This window comes from Cyrtonyx montezumae, unplaced genomic scaffold, assembly GCF_038088225.1.
Source record: "Cyrtonyx montezumae isolate F1298 unplaced genomic scaffold, pur_monq_1.0 scaffold_5, whole genome shotgun sequence".
NCBI classification, from domain to species: Eukaryota; Metazoa; Chordata; class Aves; order Galliformes; family Odontophoridae; genus Cyrtonyx; species Cyrtonyx montezumae.
In genome coordinates this window covers 13867861-13886649 of record NW_027072056.1, presented here as the reverse complement: position 1 = coordinate 13886649, position 18789 = coordinate 13867861, and the positions used below count along the sequence as shown (strand labels likewise).

The 18789-nt window shown below is 45.5% G+C and overlaps 1 protein-coding gene across 1 annotated transcript in view; it reads left to right on the top strand.

Moving 5' to 3' along the window:
• Window positions 1-18789, top strand: part of LPP (LIM domain containing preferred translocation partner in lipoma) — a 370558-nt gene that overhangs the window by 106879 nt on the left and 244890 nt on the right. The gene's annotated exons all lie outside the window — the stretch shown is intronic.

Below are 18789 nucleotides of genomic sequence, written 5' to 3'. Positions count from 1 at the left end.
TTTGTTCCAGTGCCTTTCCTTCCCTTTCTTAAATGGCACTCACTTGAACAAAGTGCCAGCAAGTCCTTGCTTTTGGGCACTGGACCTTGGTCTGGAAGGCAAGGTGCTGGTTAAACAGTAACAGGAACACAGAGGCTGGGTTTTGGCTTCAGGTGATGGGCAGAAATGGATTCTGTTCCCCAGTGCCTAGGGCTGAGCTGCTCTTGGCAGCTGAAAGACACACACCCGAGTTGTTGCCACAAGGGTAGCAGAACAGGGGTTTTTACTTCTTACCTACAAGCTTGATCCCTTTTCACATAATTGGTGACCAGAAGTCAGCAAAACACTATATGTTTTGCCCAAAGCCTATAAACTTCAGAAAATATCTTGGTTGGCCCGGACATTTCTTGAAGTGGTTTTTATGGGTAGAGCTGCTCCGTGCTCCTTACAGCAGCCTGGAGTCAAGGACTCGGCACTCTGTGCTGTTGTATTGTGTTGAGATTTCCTCATCATGTATGTGGGCAGACGTCACATGCTCTCATTTGATGGGACTGACTGGTTGGTACAGGGTTCCTGCTCAAACAGGAAGGTGAACTGGGCTAAAAGTGATAACTTCAGCCATTAGCATGTTGTGTAGTATAGAGATTGTCTTCATCTTGTGTCAAATGTTTGCTGATGCTCCTGCAGAGTGAGGAGATGACGTGGCAGGATAATCTCCGTGTGCTTCCTTCTTAGTTTGCTTTGTGGCCAGCTGTTGAGAAACATGGTGGACTTTGTAAGTTACAACTTCTGTCCTAAGTCTTGCATACGTGATCTCTGTGAGTTAGCCTGCAGGGACTTTATGAGATTCATCTGCCCTCCATTCCTATCTGATCCCCTCTGGACCTTGTGGCACTTGAAAGTAGAATATTGTATAAAATCCATAGAAACTTGGTCAAAGATGAGAGAACAGCTATTTCTAATGCATTCAGAGATGGTGATTGAAAAGTGATAGATAGAGGGAACGTATATATTAAATATCTGAGCAGGTAAAAACCATTAGAATTTAGTGCAATCTAGGTGGTGATAAAACATCGTGGTGAGGGAAATACATTTGGAAACTGCTGCTGCTGCATGAGAGAGCAAGGGCAGTGTTGCATCAAGCTTATGGACAATTGGCTAACTTTCTCACTAAGTTTTTCCCCACTGTCTTGTTAACATTTGAACTGGAAAAACTCCTGTGGTTTGAAAATATTACTTGGTTATAGAAAAAAAACAACAAACACGGGCAACCAAAAAGTCTAAGCAAGCATTTACTATGATGACTGGTGAGTAGAATTATAGGGCCTACACAAAAACAGTGCTTTGGAGTTGGCTGTTGGATTGACTGCAGGAAGGAGCGATGTGCCTGGGCTGGGTGTAGCATAGCAATGGTTCTGGTATGAGGACAAAGTAGTTCAAGTAGATCCTTCGCTTCAAACTGAGGTGTGTTGATTCAATCCACTGATTGGTAATACACGAGGGGGGAACTAAAGGTTAATTTAATAGAAGAAAGCAAACATTAACATGAGCAGGGGATTAATTTGAAGCTTGGAAGGAGAGCATAACAAATACTGGGGTAGTGCAAGTGGGTTGAAATACTCCCCACTGTCACTGGTGGAGACTGCTTCTGTGCAGAGCTCAAAACCAGAGCTTGGCTGGAAAATGGGAAGTATTTTGTGTGTGGGGGGAAAAAATTAGAAAGAAACAGGAAAAAGCACGTCCTGTTTTTGAGAAAAAATAACTCCTATACACCTTCCCCCTTGCCCCCAGTGAAACCCACAGACCTTTTCAGAATCTGAACTTTCTAGTTCCTCTTCAGTTTAAGAAAAACAGCACAGCACAAAGTTCCATCGCCTTCTGAACACTTCTGTAGTCCAAAAAACACAAGTTTTTGTTACTTTTGGTGGGAGGTAAACAGGAATTTTTCTGGGGAATAAATTTCCAGGAGGCTTCGGGGTATAGCCTGGAGCTCATGACCTGCCTGCTGCTCCATAGCACTGAGCAGGTTTGCTGGAAGTGAGTTCCTTGAGGATTCTTTTAAGGCTGGCAGACACTGACTGATGCAGTATTATATATGCATAATGTGCTCGGTGAGTTGTGCCATCATCTCTGCTTTCTGTTTTGGGAACCTACCAGCCCTCTGCCTTTCTCTGGGTTTCTACCATCCCCTCAGCTGTCTAACTGAGTAGTTCTGGCAAGTTGTCAGTCAGTGGCCTTGAAGTATAGTTCTTTCCTGCAGAGTTAAGGTATCTCCTCAGCCTCTATCACCAATTTCCTCATTGCCTGCACCCTGCAGATGGGCTCCTGAGTTGCTGGGTGTGAGTTACAAGCTCCTGAAAAAAACTGTGGGTAAGTATTTAACACTGTTGTAACACTGAGCTGCCTTCTCCTCTCCCTGAAACTGACTGGTGACAGTAAATATTTCCCTTTTGAGCTTGTCATGCCCATCCGAAGGAACAGATCTCTTTGACTGGGATTGCTCTTTCTTTTCAGTTTTCTTTTACCTTTTCTTTGTGAGAGTAAATAATGCACAACTGGAAATAAGAGGTGGAACTGCAGAGGAGGAGCTGACCTATATGTCTTTCATCTGGTTATATTCCAGCTCAGTGGAGAAAACAGTTGCTCAATTGGAAGAAGGTAAAGTGAGTCCTTTGAGCTCAAGCTGGTGCCAGGATAAAACCAGCAGCAAAAAGCAGCCCTTAGTTGGGGTCTGGTTTGAGTTTACAGAGAGTCGTTCAGAGCTAGGTCATTCTGGCTGCTTTATAGCAAGGTTTTAGTGAGTTAGAAGTGATGATGGAAAGAATGAGAACAGGTGATTTCCAGAAGTCCCTTCCAGTCTATGATTGTGTGAGTTCTTCGTGGGTTTTTGACCCCATGGGTAATAAGCAGTGGATCTTAGCTGTCCTGCTCCTCTCAAGAAGTGCTCTGGTACAGTGGGAATGGAAGGGATGCAAAATGGCTGTGGAAAAGCCAGTTTGCACCTTCTCTGCTTTTTATACCATGTCTTGAAGGAGTGTGTCAGCTTCTCTCCAGGAGGTGGACTTGGTGTGGGAGGACTTGAAGTCAATTACAGTGTGAAGTGCAACTGGTCTGTGTCCTCTGTTCTTCACTTGTAAGCACCTGGGTTGTGTTATGATTGAAGGTGATACTTAGGATAGCAAAGAAGCTCGGGATGGGCGAGTTGTTGGGAAGTTGTTGAGATTGTCAGAGGCTGTGTGACTTTACCAGTGCTTGGAGCAGGAGGTATGGGTTAGGCTGCAAACATAGTTGCTTGCTGTCCTGGTAACTTCGGGATTATCCCAGAACTGTTTTCAGCTCTGACATGGATTCCCTATGTAACTTTGGGCCCTTTCAGTGCTTCCTAAAAGGCCAATGACCTTGGCCTATTTTTTGATGGGGTTCAAGTGGAAATGTGGAACCATAGTGGATAATCTCAAGTGAACTATCTTGAAGATTAGGAAAAAAAAAAACAACCCAAACTCCTCCCATGTTTTCTCTGTGCCTCAGGTTTCCCTTCTAGTAAGTGGTGCTCTGGAAACCTCCTCCTGGGTGTTGTGCAAAGCTTACCCTCAGTCAGATGTGTACTGTGACAGTGATGGCTGTGCAAAGACCTGAATGTTGGTGAGACCAAGAGGAAGAAAATGGGAAATACCCAATGTACGTTCAAGTAAGAAACGGAACCAAAAGAGTCTTTTGATCTTGAGCTTCTGTGGTTTTCTCTTTATTTTGCTTGCTCATGCTCCTTGGAGGATTTCTGGAGGAGCTCCAGAAGTCAACCCAGCATCACCCCTGGTGAGAGCCACCTTGTGAGCTAGCAGGGCACGTCCCCATGGGGCTAATTGTGTGGGGAGAGCTGTGGCCATGGTGCAGGCAGCTTATCTGACTGCATGAACCAGTTCCTAAAGTGATGTATGTGAAGCATGGCCAAGCAGATTAAGTGTTTCCTCTACTGAGTGGTATTTGTTGTATTGTAAAGCTGGAATGGTTCCTAGAAAGCATTAAGATACAAATAATATTAACCAGAACTGAGAGAGAACAGCCAGTTGCTCAGAAATGAAAGAAACACGCTGCAGTGCGAACAGGGCAGTAGGAATGAGGCTGCCTGTTTCCTACTGCATTTCATTGTAAATTGTACTGGGCTCCCCAGGAGATGCCATGCTAATTACATGCAAAGTGCCATTCCTCTGTTTATTTTCATGCTGTATTTACCTGAATGGTAACTCCTCCTCCCCTTCCCTCTGATACAAAACGTGCTTGTTCACTCACGTGAGTGCTTGTAAGGCCAAAGGGGCAATCAGCCCTCTTAATCTGGGCTGTCATGGAATAAATCACCTACTGGGCTAAATCCCTGCAAGCTTGTCCTGATCTCACCTCATCCTCATCTGCGTTCACACGTGCAGTTGCTCACTGGCAGCAGTGTATATCTTGCTTTCCTCTCCTGCAGCTTAACTGAGTAAATCCTACAAGAACAAAGATAGAAATTGCATTAAGTTGGTGGGCCTGGGCATATGAGTCAGGCTAAAGAGCAGTGCTGGCTCCAAAGAAAAGAAATACGTTCCGTTCTGTCTGAACTTCTCCAGTATAGTTTGGGGAAACTGTGCATTCCGGTTTTGTTTCATGTTGAATAGATGTATGCCATCGCTTTTGTGTTTTGAAGTATTTAGTTTCTCCAATGGCTTGAGCAGGTCATTCCCTCAGCAGTCAGGAGGGAGAGAAATTACTGAAAACCACTGTGTTTTTGTGGTTTTTGTTTTCTTTTAATATACTGAAAATACAGGCAAGGGACTTGGCACAAGCATAGGTCCTGAAACTACCTATAAATTTCTTTCTCAAGTCTTTCCTTTGCTGCTGCCGAATTGAACTTGACAGTAGAGATTTTCCTTGAGAAGTACTGAAATAGAAAGTCACAGAGTGCCATGGGAAGGGTGCATACAGATCCTGGGGGTCAGAATGGGTACAGTGGATGCACACAGAATGCAATTGCTTCATCTTCTTTTATTGGTTTCTGCAAGTAGTACTTCCCCAGGGCACATTTGGAGCAATGACTGACTCTGTAACATCGCTGGTTACCTGCATGTGCTACCTGGTGTGTGCTGGCACCACGACCTGCTTTTTTTGGAGGCTATTGCAAATAAATGAGTAAAAGCCCTGAACATTGCTGTCTAGTGCTTCATTAAAGACTGTTTTTGAAAAAGATATGCATATGCCAAAGCAGTCTCTGGTGTTTTCAGTTGGCTGAAGCATTGCAACCCCGTGAGAGAGGTATGCAACGTCAATGCAATGCTTTGACCTGGTTATGGTAAATCTCAGTAGGTGTGTTTGTAAGGACAGGCTCACTGTTCAGGCAGAGGGGATCAGTGCTCTTCCTGATCTCCAATTGTTCCTGTAATTCCTCTGCTGAGCAAGTATAGCTGCATCTGTGTGATTTGAGAGAAGACAGGAGTTTAGCCTTCAATAGGAGCATCGTATTTAGGGCGAGACTTGCAAAGAGGGAACTTCCAAATTCCTCCTCTGTTGGCTGACAGAAGTGCTTAGGGAGGTAGCTGCAGGGATTTCAGGAGGTAAGCATAAAGCCATCTTGCACTGCTGAACTGAGCATTAAGGCGCAGAGTTGGGTTTTGTTCAGCCAGGCCTACCTCAAATGGCTGCATGGAGCTATTGAGCTTGGTGGGATCCAAAACCTAGATGTGGCACTTGATATCTTAATGCAAAACTTTTCCTGTGCTAACTTCATCACTGATGAGCTTGTTGATTCCTCTTCTGGGTGCTTTGGGGGTGATGATTAACAGGGGAAGGGCTGGTGCTTAGAAGGGTTGTTGTGCATTGATCTGGTGGGCAAGCATCTTGGGAGGATGGTAATGTGGGCACAGAGGAATGCAGAAGGACAAGGCTCTTTAACCTAGAGAGGTTTGAGCTCTGCCCCGGGCTGGCAAAATAATCATTAGTGTCAACATCTGGCCCATCAATTCTTCCATTAGAAACACAGTTCTTTGTGGGATTTTAATATCTTGGCTATTTCGGATCACACTGAGAAACAGCGTGCCCCTGCGCAGGCACTCAGCATGGATGCTGTAGTTGTTTGCAGCGTCAACATATATAATAGTAATTTATTGCTTTGCAATGAGAATAGGCAAAATGGGAAAACCAAGCCCCTACGTAGTAGGAGTTCTTTTCTATCAGGCAAGCTGTAGGAGTGATATTCTTGCAATTATCTGTAACGGCAAGGGAGTAGCTGGTGTGGGGAGGGATTTGAGCAAAGAGGTTTTTTTGGGCTCAAGCTGTATATTGAAAAACCGGGGTTCCTTTGTGATGAGACCAGTTCAGATGCCTTTCTGAAGCTCTGGTGAAACATTTCGATCCATACATAGCCACAAAATTAAGGCGGTCTGATTTGCAGCTTGGCTGAGGAGCCAGAGCTTTCCTAGGACAGGAGTTGCACGTATGTGAGTGTGTGTGTATGTGTGTCTATGTATGCAGCATCCCTTCAAAACAGGATCTGATTTAAGAGAGTATTTCTGTACAGGAAAGCACGTTAAGTATATGCCTAAGTCCCCCGGAAGTCAAAGCAACTTAAGCACACGTTCAAGTTAATCACGTAATTAAGTGATTTTCTGAGTTGGCCTGGATCTGAGATTGCACATAAGGTTCCTTTGAGTTGAGATTCACAGCCCTGTGTTGTAGCTCCTTCCCAAGACAGGGGCTGACTTATTTATTTTTAATTCCTCTTTAAAGATGGCCTGTTTTGGCCTTACAGCTCTGCAGATTTATTGGAAAAGATGATGTGAAAAGTTAGAGGGCTCTGAGCAGCGCAGTCCTTTTGAAATGACTGAGAGAATTTGTACCATTCATTTCAAAAGGGCTCTGTAAAATGCAATAACAAGGATGTTTTGCTGAAGGATACTGTTGGAGCTAAAATGCCGTCTGGTGTGATCAGAATGACAGCCTGCTTGAAATTGGTGTGGTGTAATGTGCTACTATAGATTGCTTTCCTTTAATGTCACTTTTTTTTTTTTTCCCTTCACGAAGTCTTCTTGCATTGAGTGGGATGCTTGCAGCATGGATTTGAATGTGATATTGTGTAACAAGAATAGTAAGGAGGTGCACTGGATAATATTAGAGTGGAAAGCTATTGCCCAGAAGGGAAAAGTAATGTGGATACTGCTGCATTTTCCCCCATAAGAGCATTGTTTCCAAGCATTTATGGGTTTCCCTGTATGTGAGGTTTATTTACTTAAATTCCCATTCAGGTGAATGGGACACTTTGCTTCTGAATTGATTTTATGGTGGAAATTTACACTTATAACAATAGACAATGCTAAGACGTAAGTTCTGTGTAAGAAGACTAACCTTTTTTCCTGGAAATAACAGTGTGATTTGATGAATGCTTGAGTGTTGTTAATGAAAAAGGGTGGGAGAGGAAATTACATTTAATAAGGAGTTTAAGTGACAATTTTCTTATAGAATGCCACTGTGTTTAATTTTCACAGAAAAGAGAAACTGAAGGTGTTTGCAAGGCAGGTGCAGTGCAGCTGGGTGCCGTAAGACTTCGCTGCGCTACTTTTCCATGTAACTCAGTACTTAACCTTTGTCCTTGTGCTCACTCAAGTCAGTACTTCCCAGCAGCCTGGCCAGCAGCATCCCTTGCTGTCCGTGGAAAGCCCCACAGATGCAGTCCTTGCAGCATTTCAGCCCTTGTTTGCAAGGTGCCGTCTGTTCTTGTGTACCGTGTCCCCACTCGGCCTGGCTGGGAATGAACCCTTGTCTTGACCTGCTGCATCCTCTGGTGGGAAGGCTGCCAAGCAACTTACAGCTGAAAACACAGTTTGTTGGGAAAGGGAATTAGTTACTTCTTGGCTTGCCTATTGGACCTCTGGCCTCCAGACCATGCGGATCCTCTTTCTAGTCCTCGCTGTAGTAAATCCTTCCTTGCCAAGACCAATGGTGACATTATGTGCTTTTCTGATACTTTCCCTTCTCTGGTGTTGGCCCAGAGAAAGACTTTCAGCTCTAGGTTACTCTAAGGAATGTGTTTGCTCGTGTAAAGGTATCTATGTGACCCTAGTTACTGAGGAACATCCTCAGCTAATGATTAAAGTCCATTTTAAGTGCCACTTTCACAGGAGAGAGATGCATCTCAGCTTTTTTCACCCCTTGTGACGTGGAGGAAGCAATGCTGACCTCTACTTGCTGTAGCAATGCAAGTTTCTTTGGTTCAGGTGTCCATTAAAGCAGACCTGTCAATCCAGAAAGAGGACTGTGGCTAATCTTTTGGGACCCAGGGGTGTTGGCTGAAGGTACTGGCATTTTGCTGCTGAGAAGTGCTGTCCAAGAGGGTCTGGTCTCTCTGAGAAGCAGCAGCTCACAGGTCCCCTTACCTCCTTGTGGCTTGCACACCCTAAAATGGGAAAAGAAAGCAAAGCTTAGAGTTTAATCCCAGAAGAGTTGTTGGTTTGCTACTTGATGAAGAAGACTGGGGTAGCTGGGTGGCACACATCTGTGTGGTAGGCTGGAAAATGGGGCAAACCTGGACTTTCTTGACTTTGTCTCTTTGACAGACCCTCTGCTGGTGCGGGTACCTGAACTACCCTGCAAAAGCATTAATAGTTTATTGTAGGTGTACCATGAAATTTGTAATCAGCATGTTCTTCCACTATTTAAGTGCAAAGTTTTGAGTCCTTGATGGGATCAATATATTAGCTTGTCTAGCCTGATAAATTCCAATTACACTCTAATTCTGGAGCTGTTTAGGTTCATGAGGGCCACTGGTTCCAGTGTAGGTTTCCACCATGACCTCTAACTGGTTATTTTATTAAGACTTGGAAGCTTAGGAAGGGGATCACCCTCCTTCTTGGCATGTCAGCAGCACTTCAGCTGTCAACAGGGAAAATATGGACCCCTGAGAACATGGGCTTAGGGAAATGGGAGTGGGTTTGAACTGAAGAAATCTTGGTGGGAATCAGGAGTGTATGTGTACGGTCCATCCTGATTTTGCTCCAGTATTCGTTGGTGAAGTCTCTAAGGGAAGGCAGTGCTCAGTGCTTGCCTGAGTTTGGTGTTTGGGGTGTCTGAGCACATGGCAATTCTTTCCCTTGTGCTGACAGCACAGGTCCTTAGGAGCAGCCCTGATGCCAACCAGTGCTTTGATCCCCACTTGCCTCTGCTGGCTTGGGCATGGCTTGCACCCAGAAATCTGTGATGTGAAGAATCAACGAATCTGGAGACAAGAGGGGGTATCTTTCTTCAGGTGGTTTTCCTACATAGGATGGAGATTATAAAGGCAGGATCTGAATCATCCAAGTGCAAATGCCCATGCAGCACATCTTGGCAGTTTCTAGATGAGACACACCATGGGCTCCACCTCCTGTTCACGGGTAGCTTGGTGACACCCTATTATTTCTGCCTCTGGTACAGGTTTGTGGATGGTCTCATTAAAAGCATGATTGATTGCAGTGGGCTGAAACTGAGTGTGATGGGGCAGTGTAGCTTACATCTTCATCTCTTGGATTGTGGGAGGCGGGCAGTGGTGATTGCTATTTTTTTTTTCTCTTTAAATTATTATTATTTTTTGGTGAGGTGTCGTTTGTTCTTGAGATTGCATTTTGCCTTCCTGCAAAGTGGGGATAATGCTTCTCATCGCAGGGCTGCAGGGAGCTGGTGCATGACAGTGGCTGAATGATAACTGAGGTGCAGCAGCTGCATGCACCCAGCCCTGTGCAAATGGGGGAGGAAAAGTGCTTCAGCTGAAACCACTGGGAAGCCAGTTCACCGAAATCTGCTAAGCCACAGCAACTCTTGGTTGCAGTCACCTTGGTGTTTAGAAAGTGCTCTGGTGTCTGAGAAGCCAAGCGTGTTGTGGGGTTTATTAGTTTTAATTTAAATGTTTTCAAAATACTGGAGACTTCTGCTGGGAAAAAGAAGGTTTGGGTTGTCTTAATCATGCCAGCCATGGACATGGTGCAGACAGCTGTGTGGTTACTGGGGACTTGCCACCTTAGATGTGATATCTTTGCAGACTCGGCTCAAAGTGTAATTCTTTTGAAGCGCTTTGTAGCCCTACAGTGAAGGGAATGTTAAAGGGTTTGCACAGACTGGCTTAGAGTTACTTAGTTTAAACAGCGTAAACTGTTCTTGGCATGCTTTTGAGAACAGCTGCCTAGACACATGCATTGTCATATAGCTAGCACTCTTCGTTTGCTTCAGGCATCACAATCTTTCATTAGAGTAGCAAAACTCACTTGAATCCACTATTCTGCCTCCAATAATAGCAAAGACCTTTTGTGCCTCTTAATAATCTCTTCACTGGTAAGGAAGCTGTGAACTGAAAGCAATTCTGTGTCCATCTCAGAGCAAGGGGAGGGCTCTGAGATCTGTTGGGTGCTCTCACTGTCACTTTTACAGCTGGGCTGATGCTGTGGTGTGAAGCACGTTTGTCCCGGGCAGGACAAGAAATGGCAGTTTTGGTGGTAATGATGTTAAAAAAGAACCAAACATTGAAAGACCATATCTTCCTTGGGGATGCTGGACCTCTTGCCTGTGTGCTGTAACCAGAGGGGAGCAGCAGGTCCTGCTGGCACGGTGGAAGTCTTTCTTTTTCATGAATTTATTGCTTTTAATTTATATAAGGAAGAAGTGGGCTTACTGATCAGGGCAGGAGAGATGGGTTGACGGTTGGACTAGGTGATCTTAGTGATCTTTTCCAACATTTATGATTCTGTGACCACGTGCCCGGTTCAGCTGCTTACGTGTGCCATCCCATCACTGTCCGCTGCTCTCCAGGAACGCATCGTGGTGCAGCAGCTATTCACCTCTTGAGGAATGGTTGGGCAACCAACTCACCTGGAAGGAGTGAGCACTCCTCATCCTGGCCCTTAAGAGCTGCCCTGATCCTCCCATCACTCCTCCTCCAGCTGCTCTGAGAGGGCTGGTGGCTCCGACAAGTTCCAGGCGCATCAGTCACTGATTGCAAGACCTTTTGTTTTTATTGCCATGGCATTTAGACAGTGGGAGCGAGGAGCCACATCCAAGCTGCCGGCTGGGAGCAGGGTGCTAACCGGGCACCCACGCTGGGGCACGAGGTCACACCCCACGGGGACTAGTGGCCATGACTGGTGCCAGCCCTGCAGGGCAGTGGGCAGTCCTGTGGGCACAGGCCGTGGCTACTCAGTGGGGCACGTGTGGAAAGCAGGCCGGCTGGCAGCGGGAAGGAAGAATTCATTCTTTCTCCTGATGTTGCATAGCTTATTTTTGCTAATCATTCCAGGCCACAGGAATTTTGCGTTTTACTGATTTTTGTTGGTGGTTGTTCTTTCTGTATTTTTATTTTTTTTTTCTTTCTTTTAATTGTTGGAGCTGTTTTTAATCCCTGACCATAATAAAGCCGCACTGTTAACACAAGCAGCGGGGTAGCTGGAATTGCAGCTGTACTACAAGCTCTGCTTTTAATTTCAGGCTGTTATTAATGAGGCTGGAAACCTTCCCCTCCCCCGGCCAAGTTTCAGCTGTGTGTCTTCATCCAAGCAACTCCACGGCTGCTTCCGAGCATCCCTGGCTCCATTTGAATCATTGGGTGAAAGGCAGAAGACAGTATTTTGATGTAGGGAATCTGTGAGTGGCAGAACTGGTTGAAGAGGTTTCTGACAGTGCAGGGAATTCAGCACAGGTGAACTGTGACTGGTCCTCCCAGGGAAGTGTGGCTGCTTTGGCTGGGTGACAGCTGGTCCTGCTCCTGGCTGTGTGGTCCTGCCATCTGACCACGCTCTTTCTTGCATTTTTTTCGCATGAGTCTGAAGTGCTGGTGCAGGGGAAGGGATGAGACATAGCACTTTTGCCAGAAGGTGAAGACAGGATGAGTGGCTGGGTGGGCTCACTGCTGCTCAGTAATGGTGAAAGATGACAGTTTTGAAACTGGTTAAGATGATGCTCTATCACTGTCCTGTAATTCAGAGCGTGGGGTTGTTGAGGCCACTGATGCAAGATCCAAAGGTAGATTGGATGCTTCTGTGCATGTAAAGAATTCAGTGGTAATGACTATTGGCAAGGGAACAAAATAAAACTGGAAGCTATATTAAACCTCCTGACTCAGGTTCTAGTCAGTCTTTATCTCTTGGACACTGGAATGGGATGGCATCTCGGTCACAGTACTGAGTACCTGCCATGGAGGTTTTGCATCATCCTTCAAGGGGCCAGGAACCAGCCAAGGTCAAGGATGAGACACTGGAGGAAATGGGCCAGGGTGCTGATTTCTTTAAGGGTTCTTGCCTAATTCCTAGACAGTTCTAGCACGGGCTTGCTTGGGATCCTGGGTGTCCACAGGAGGATTCTGTTGACTGCTGAGGAATCAGCAGAGGCAAAAATGTTTTATTTTTTAGCACATAATATTATAATTGCATCCTGGATATGGAAGTCCCAGACTGCTTCTGAAATTGCTGTGATGGACCTAGAGGTTGTCAGGACTAGCGAAGAACTCCCAGCAGTTTGCATCTGCACAGTTCCACACTTCTGTTTCTGACCCTGTTGTGTTACAGAGGGTGTGTATTGCTGTGCTGAGGTCACATAATCCTCCCAGCTCCAGCTGCATGCACTGAAGGCCAGGCTGCCTTTATAACTTGAGTGCTGCTAAGCCTGGGAAACAAACCATCAGGACTGTAGCTGGGGTGGGCTGGTTCAGCTTGCTCTTTTCTGCCCTGTGTGGGAGCAGCAGGGTGTTTGAGCCCATCACGCTGCAGTATGTGCTCTTGCCTTTTTTCCTAGATGGATCGATTGGCTTTCCAGTAAAGACAGAGTCGGAAGTAGAAAGGCGTTGATCATGCAGTGCTGCCCTCCCTGGCCTCGCTGGCTGTGCTCAGCTCCATATACGGCAAAAAAAAGGAACAGGAAAAGGGAGTGCAGTGTGAATACCAGACATACAATGCATTCCTTGCAACTGCACACACGGAATTTGCTTTTCCCCAGAAAGTGAACCCTCTGTGCATCCATTAAATTGCTCTGTACTGCTTAGCAGGGAGAGAGGGAAGCCAGCATTGAGCTGACTCCAGCAGCACTTTTGTCTTGTCTAAGTGAATTCCTTTTCTGTGAGGGTCTTTCCTTCTTTGGTGTAATACAGGAGGGAAGGGGGCTGGGGTGAGGGAGGGGAAAGGAGCCAGATTGTTGTGAAACTCACTGTGACTCCTGGCAAGCTACAAGCAGGTAGACTGCAATTACATTTATTTTCTTGTCCTGGTTGTCCAAAAAAATCAATCTTGATTCATCATTAGCCTCCGTCTTTAAATTATATATTCCCTAAATAGCATCATCCAGTTAGTGGTAGGCAGAGGGTAGATAAGGGAATCGATCCTGCTGCTTCATTCATACTTTGGCTTCAGCCTTCCCCTGCGACAGCCGCACGTATGAATGGCCGGCTTCTCCAGGGCTGTAGGGTGAGCTCAGACCTTGGGTACAAAGCACCAGCCCTATGTTTATTAAACAGGAGCCCTGATTTCTCCCAATTTGCATGAGTTTTGTAAGTTCTGGTTTGTTAGCCTGAGTTTTGGATCCTCTCGTGTGTTTGAATGAGGAAGGTCAGGCCAGTCCATCACCTCTCCTGGTTTGCCACTGACTCATTGTCTGCAGACACCTCCTATGGGTCACAGGAGCCGAACCACCACTGCAGGTGTTGTGGTTTCCTAGATTGTTTGGAAGGCAAATTGTGGCCTGGAAGCCACAGCAGGGAGAATCACTGTGCAGTCTGCAGGCGGCCTGCCTGCAGCACCTGGGGCCACACTCACAGGAGCACCTTCAGCCAATCCCATCTCCATTCACTTGCTAAGAAAGAGCTTTTCCCAGACCAGGGGTGTGAGCTGCTTCCTGGTGAACCTTTCCTTCAACGCTGTTTGCATTTTGTGGGGTCAGAAAGGTGGGAGAATTGGGCAACCATCACTTGGCCAACAGGTGTTTCTAGTGGGGGAGAAAACAGCCTCACAGCTTTGAGTCATCTTTTATTGCCTTGGGCTCCACATGCCTGGAAAGCAATTCTCTGCTGTCTCTTCATAGGTCTTGTGGAGGTGATGATGGTTCTTAATTCCACGTGATCCTTTCATCTAGCTGCTGCACTGTGCTTTCCCATCTAGAGGATGGGCTATGACAGCACTTGAACGAGACAATCTGTGTAGCTTTGTGAGATTCCCATCTGTTTCTGTAGTTGACATCTGGGTTATTCCATGTTACTTGCCTTCATGCTTTCCTGTAAAACCAGGCACGTTATTAGGACTCAAAATAGTAGCTCCTCTGGGCCATGCTGTAATAGGAGGGTGTTTCATGATGACAAGTTCCAGCGCCTCATGAAGGCAATGCTCTTTTATATATGCAAGAAAATAGCAACAGTCTGCTGGCAGGTCATGCATGGCTCAGCTCTTTGAACTTGTACATTACCGAGTGTGTGCTGTCTCTGTTCTCTGAGACTGTACTTTGCAATAAGCTCTGTAAATTATCCAGCGAGGATAATAGGGGAGTTTGTGATGGTAGAAGAAAGAGGAATGAATGGCAAATTTATGCTAATGAAAACATCTGTTGAGTATTCTTGCCACTCATTCCTCATCCATCCTCACAGACATCCGGAGGTTGTTTAAAGCCAGGTGGAGTAAGGGGAACGGAGTTTTTTTTCTCTGCCTGTACCCTCGGCTCTTGCAAACATGTAGCTATGGGTGCAAAGCCAAAACATTTGGAGTATAAGTGACTGGTGTCATTTTTTGGTGCCAAACAAGCACATTCTTGACTTAATGGTGCTCTGTGTACATTAACCAGGGCTTGCTGGAGTACAGGCAGGCTTGGTGAGTGTTGAGTTTGGTGTGTCTCAGTGTCTTGACTGTGTGAGCTCTTTATGATCGTGCTGATATGGGTGATGGCTGCCAGGTGAGAACAGGAGGCTTTGGAGGACTGGGTGCACTGCCAGTGTGCCCAGTCCTCACTGCGGGAGGGCAGTGGCAGCTTGGCATGCTGGGACTGAGTGGGGACCCTGTTGGAGATAGAGGCATCCGCACTCCTCTTTGTCCCCAGCATGTGCCTTGCTTGCAGAAAGCTTTCAGGTGCTGCCCATGCCTTACCTGCAGTTGAGGAACACCATGAGGTTGGTGGCTCTCTCTTTGTTCCCCTTCTGTTGGGTTTTATGGACAGTGAATCACCCCCCACTTGTTTTTCTAATGTGACAAAGCATTGGAATTGGTAGAGAAAATGAAATGCGGGGCAACTGGTAAATATTTCTGTAAGTATTACGATGCTTTTGTGTCCAGAATGTTTACTGCTTGCTGAGAAAAAAAAAAGCAAAAAACAACAACAAAAAAGCCCAGCAACAGTGAACATAAAGTAAGCAACACATTTGCTCCCTCAAAGTGCAAGAACACCGAGCTTTTTGTAGCCTTGTCCTTATTTATGTTTTTAGTGGTACTGCCTGAAGGTGTCTTACCAGCAGTAGGGGCCATCGCCATTAGAGAATCCAGTAAAACAGCAATAATAATTGTACAGTGTTCTCTACTGCTATCAGTTTTATAATTATTCATAGACGTTTTTTAGAAGCCGTGAGGGACTGTCTCTGCACACATCATTGATTTTGCTAATAAAATCTCATATTTTTAATGGTACCTTTCATTGGAGAAACATCAACTGCTCCATAAAATTAAGACTCATAATACTGTAGGATGGAACTGTTTCCTGTGTTCTTCACAGAGGGATTGATCGAGATGGATTTATTTGGTTACTTAACAGCATTTAGACCTCACTGTAAGCCCAGAGCCTGTGAAAGGGCAGCCCAAAACGCCGTGCTCTGCTCTGCTTCGTTGTGCTGAATGCCACTTTGCCATTAAATACCTTTCTCCCTGCAAGGCAGTGGTAGGCATTGAACTTAGTCAGAAACTCAGTGCTGAGCCCAAAGCTCTCCTCTCGCTGTGTTGCAGTTGGCAGGTTTGAGCATAGCCTTAGTTCAGCTGGTAAAATTTGGGAGATGACATGAGCGTGTATTTTAGTGTATTTATTTATTTAGAGAGAGTGTGTGTGTTGTATTTCAAGGACCGTTCTGTTGTGGGTTTGAAGAGCTGGGTCGGATTTAGTCTTACAGGAAATGGCCCAGTTGGCTTTAGCAACCTGAAATTGATTCCCCCCTCCCTGCCTCCTGAAAGCTGTTCCCTCTTGAATCATCCCTTTAATTTAATACAGCGGACAGGATGTCCCTGCGTGCTGAAACTTATTACTTTTTTTAATAACAACTAACCTAGGCAAAAAAAAATCTGATTTGAGAAGCAGCTGTGATTCCGTCCTTATTACTGCTTGGCCTCAGTACTTCCCATTCCATCTCTGTGCTTCGTGTCAGGTGCTGGAGGCTGTCAGTGCCATTGGATCTTCACTGATGTGGCTGTAGAGAACCTTTACACGCATGCTCTGGTCATGCCAGCCTTTGGCACTGAGCAAGAAACCGTTTTTCCTTATCCCCTCCAGGACTTGTCCCCATTGATGAGTTCTGCACCAAGGGAACGAAGCGCTTCTTGCATCTACGCTTGTGCCATTAGCACAGGTTGCACCAGGCGGTGCTGTGAAACGCCTGTCTCTTCCTGGCTTCTTTTCTCAAAAGGAAAAAAAATAGAAAGAGCGTGAAATTGATATGGCAGAGCCTTCAGCTGTGTGTTCACCTGCCATCACTTCCTGAGGAAACCGTGTCACTCACTGCGCGTGGTGTGCGGCGCTTGTTGGGAAGATTGCTGTTTAATCTTCCTGTTATTTTCACATCAGTCTAAAAATCGGTTTGTTTAATGTGCATCAGCTGAACAGTTCACCAAATAAACTACCCAAAAAGGTTAATCTCCAATTCCATACTGCTTTTACTGTCAAATCCAACTGTTTCAAAGACAGTAATGAGTGTATCTCTAATGATAAATTTCAGATGCAGAGGTAGCAGAGGCAGCTACAACTATCAGGTGCCAAAACTGAGACTTAGAAGGCTTTTTTTTATTATTATTATTATTCAGAAAACTCTACATTTTGTTTACGACTGTAGTACAAGCCTCAGAAATTGAACAGAGCTTGTGACTGTTCATCATTAACTGTTAATACTCATCTTTTCTGGATTTGATCTCTCTGTACTTTAATTAAGGCATTAAATATGTAGAGTTAAGAGCTCTTATCTGTTGTTCATAGACTCATAGAATTGTTTGAGTTAAAGGCCAGCTGCTCCGGCTCTCTGTGGTGAACGGGGACATCTGCAGCTCCATCATGGTGCTGAGAGCCCCATCCAGCCTGACCCTGGGTGTCTGCAGGGAAGGGGGCACCCACCACCTCTGGGCAACCTGTGCCAGTGCCTCACCACTCTTTGTGTAAAAAATTCTTTCTTATATCCGGTCTAAACGTCCCCTCTTTTAGTTTGCAGTCATTTTCCCTTGTCCTGTCACAACAGACCCTGCTAAAGAGTTGTCCACTTCCATCTTCTAGTTCCTCTGGGTCATTGTAGAGGACTATATTGACCATGAAGCACATTTTCTTGTTTCCTTATCATTGCACACCTTAAGTGCTCCCCCATATTCCTGTGTGCCTGCAACCTGGTCTTCCACATGACCTGGCCTTTATCATCACCAGCAAGTAGGGTAAACATTGCTTAGGGTCTTAATGAGCTTCCAAATGTCTCTATTTGCATTCTTCCCTTCAGCACAGGCACTGCCTGAGAGCTGGATCTGACCCGGCTGGGATATGCTGATGTTCCTCGACTGTTGTCTGCAACTTCTGACAGTGGGATATTTGTACGCTTTAAATGCTTCCTCCCAGAAGTATCAAAGGAGCTAAGGCCACTTTCCAGCATGGACATGAAAGGCATTCACACACTAGTGCAGCAAGCATTGCCATGGAGAACAAAGGCTCTTGCTAATCACTCCTAATGCCTTTTAAGTTTATGCCTCATTTTCCCCCTTTTTTCAGACAGCCTCGCAGAGTACTGAGACTTCAGCAACTGACTCACCAAATAATTAACAGAAGGACTCTATCTCTGAAACTTTTGAACACCTCTTAATTTTCTTAAACCAGTCAGCACCCTGGCCAAGTTCCAGTTTGTGTAATTACATTTGACCTGGCTTAATCCCTTGGCAGTTTCAATTGCATGTAGGGTAGTCTTCTTGGCTCCCTGTCCTGAGCTGCCATTCAATACTACTTCATGGTTTTCAACAGCTGTTCTAATTCTGCCATAGAAGTGGGTGTATATTCCTGGTTTAATCACTCTTCATGTCTATATCCCTTGCTGAACATCCATATCTCTCACAGGCATTTTGGGAGGTAACGTCTCTGATGATACAGGTTGTCTTGTGGAAATTGTCAAAGCTGTTTGCATCGTTAAAGGCAGACATGTATTTGAACTCTTTCATTAGTGGGCCATCCACATTGCTGAGATTCTTTGAGTTCTGCATCTTCAATACAAGGTATTTATTGCTTAGTCTCCTCAGTTACTGTGTGCTGTATGGATGTTATTGGTGCAGGTATTTGTCTTTAGCTTTGGAAACACTCTTGTTATCAAGCCAGTGCTAAATAGGAGCATGACACTTTCCTGTGCTGACAGCAGTTGGGCTGTATTGGGAAGAGGGAAATGATCAAGGAAAGCAAAAGGCCAGGGCAGCTGAGAAGGTCTGAAGAGAAAAAAGCATCCCAAGTGGGATGCAGATGGGAAAAAGAGATTGTGACTGGCTGGGGAACAAAAATTTATCCATTGAAAGGTGCTGTTGTGGCAGATTGGCTGCCTACAAAAATAGGAAAGCAGGTGTATTTTCACTGCTCTCCCTTGTTGCTTGT